A 3,243-nucleotide genomic window follows, 5' to 3' on the forward strand; every position below is an offset into this window, starting at 1 on the left:
ATAAACAGACCAATCACAAACACTGAAATTGAAACTGTGATTAAAAATCTTCCAAAAAACAAAAGCCCAGAACCAGACGGATTCACAGGCAAATTCTATCAAACATTTAGAGAAGAACTAACACCTATCCTTTGAGTCTCAAACTCTTCCAAAATATAGCAGAGAGAGGAACACTCCCAAACTCATTCAATGAGGCCACCATCACCCTGATACCAAAACCAAAGATGTCAGAAAAAAAGGAAACTACAGGCCAATATCACTGATGAACATAGATGCAAAATTCCTCAACAAAATACTAGCAAACAGAATCCAACAACACATTAAAAGGATCATATAAAATGATCAAGTGGGATTTATCCCAGGAATGAAAGGATTCTTCAATATATGCAAATCAATCAATGTGATACACCATATTAACAAACTGAAGAAAAAAAACCATATGATCATCTCAAGAGATGCAGAAAAAACTTTGGACAAAATTAAACACCCATTTATGATAAAAACTCTCCAGAAAGTAGACATAGAGAGAGCTTACCTCAACATAATAAAGAGCATATATGACAAACCCACAGCCAACATCATTCTCAATGGTGGAAAGCTGAAACCATTTCCTCTAAGATCAGGAACAAGACAAGGATGTCCATTCTCGCCACTATTATTCAACATAGTTTTGGAAGTTTTAGTCACAGCAATCAGAGAAGAAGAAGAAATAAAAGGGATCCAAATCAGAAAAGAAGAAGTAAAGCTGTCACTGCTTGCAGATGACATGATACTATACACAGAGAATCCTAAAGATGCTACCAGAAAACTACTAGAGCTAATCAATCAATTTGGTAGAGTAGCAGGATACAAAATTAATGCCCGGAAATCTCTTGCAATCCTATACACTAATGATGAAACATCTGAAAGAGAAATTAAGGAAACACTCCCATTTACCACTGCACCAAAAAGAACAAAATACCTAGGAATAAACCTACCTAAGGAGACAAAAGACCTGTATGCAGAAAACTATAAGACACTGATGAAAGAAATTAAAGATGATACAAACCGACGGAGAGAAATACCATGTTCTTGGACTGGAGGAATCAACATTGTGAAAATGACCATACTACTCAAAGCAATCAACAGATTCAATGCAATCCTTATAAAACTACCAATGGAATTTTTCACAGAACTAGAACAAAAAAATTGCACAATTTGTATGGAAACACAAAAGACCCTAAATAGCCAAAGCAATTCCGAGAAAGAAAAACGGAGCTAGAGGAATCAGGCTCCTGGGCTTCAGACTATACTACAAAGCTACAGTAATCAAGACAGCATGGTACTGGCACAAAAACAGAAATATAGATCAATGGAACAAGATGGAAAGCCCAGAGATAAACCCATGCACCTGTGGTCACCATATTTTTGATAAAAGAGGTAAGAATATACACTGGAGAAAAGACAGTCTCTTCAATAAGTGGTGCTGGGAAAACTGGACAGCTACATGTAAAAGAATGGAATTAGAACACTCCCTAACACCATACAAAAAAATAAACTCAAAATGGATTAAAGACCTAAATGTAAGGCCAGACACTATCAAACTCTTAGAGGAAAACATAGGCAGAACACTCTATGACATAAATCACAGCAAGATCCTTTTTGATCCACCTCCTAGAGAAATGGAAATAAAACCAAAAGTAAACAAATGGAACCTAATGAAACTTAAAAGCTTTTGCACAGCAAAGGAAACCATAAACAAGACGAAAAGACAACCCTCAGAATGGGAGAAAATATTTGCAAACAAAGCAACTGACAAAGTATTAATCTCCAAAATTTACAAGCAGCACATGCAGCTCAATACCAAAACAACTAACAACCCAATCCAAAAATGAGCGGAAGACCTAAATAGACATTTCTCCAAAGAAGATATACAGATTGCCAACAAACACATGAAAGGATGCTTAACATCACGAATCATTAGAGAAATGCAAATCAAAACTACAATGAGGTATCGCCTCACACCAGTCAGAATGGCCATCATCAAAAAGTTTACAAACAGCAAATGCTGGAGAGGGTGTAGAGAAAAGGGAACCCTCTTGCACTGTTGGTGAGAATGTAAGTTGATATAGCCACTATGGAGAACAGTATGGAGGTTCCTCAAAAAACTAAAACTATAACTACCATATGACCCAGCAATCCCACTACTGGGTATATACCCTGAGAAAACCATAATTCAAAAAGAGTCATGTACCACAATGTTCATTGCAGTACTGTTTACAATAGCCAGGACATGGAAGCAAACTAAGTGTCCATCGACAGATGAATGGATAAAGAAGATGTGGCACATATATAAAATGGAATATTACTCAGCCATAAAAAGAGATGAAATTGAGTTATTTGTAGTGAGGTGGATGGACCTAGAGTCTGTCATACAGGGTGAAGTAAGTCAGAAAGAGAAAAACAAATACCAAATGCTAACACATATATATGGAATCTGAAAAAAAAAAAAAAAAAGGTTCTGAAGAACCTAAGGGCAGGACAGGAATAAAGATGCAGATGTAGAAAATGGACTTGAGGACACGGGGAGGGGGAAGGGTAAGCTGGGACGAAGTGAGAGAGTGGCATGGACTTATATATACTACCAAATGTAAAATAGCTAGCTAGTGGGAAGAAGCCGCATAGCACAGGGAGATCAGCTTGGTGCTTTGTGACCACCGAGAGGGGTGGGATAGGGAGGGTGGGAGGGAGACACAAGAGGGAGGAGATATGGGGATATATGTATATGTATAGCTGTTTCACTTTGGTATAAAGTAGAAACTAACACACTTTGTAAAACAATTGTACTCTAATAAAGATGTTAAAAAAAACAAACAAACCAAAAAAACACTTCTATATGACCGCAACTCATAATTGACTGGAAAACCAAGTCCTAAAGAGATTTGCCAAAAATTAGCTGGAATCTGTGTGCAGAAGACAACTTTGAAGCATGTCATTGTATCATTCTGCTCCAATTTTTAAAATTATTCTCCATACTTTATAGTGATATCTTATGTATAACTATAGAGAGAACATGGTTCAAATCCCATAATTGCTAATAACCAACTATGATTTCAAGCATGTTTCTAAGGCTCAGTTTACTCATCTGTAAAATGGATTTAATTTGCAGCATTGTTAGTAAGGTTAATTAAGGTAAGCTCCTAGTATTTTGCTTAACCCATAGTTGAATTCAGTAGATGTGAGCTATATTAGTTTCCCATTCCT

This window comes from Lipotes vexillifer, unplaced genomic scaffold (assembly GCF_000442215.2).
Source record: "Lipotes vexillifer unplaced genomic scaffold, Lipotes_vexillifer_v1.1 scaffold591, whole genome shotgun sequence".
NCBI lineage: Eukaryota > Metazoa > Chordata > Mammalia > Artiodactyla > Lipotidae > Lipotes > Lipotes vexillifer.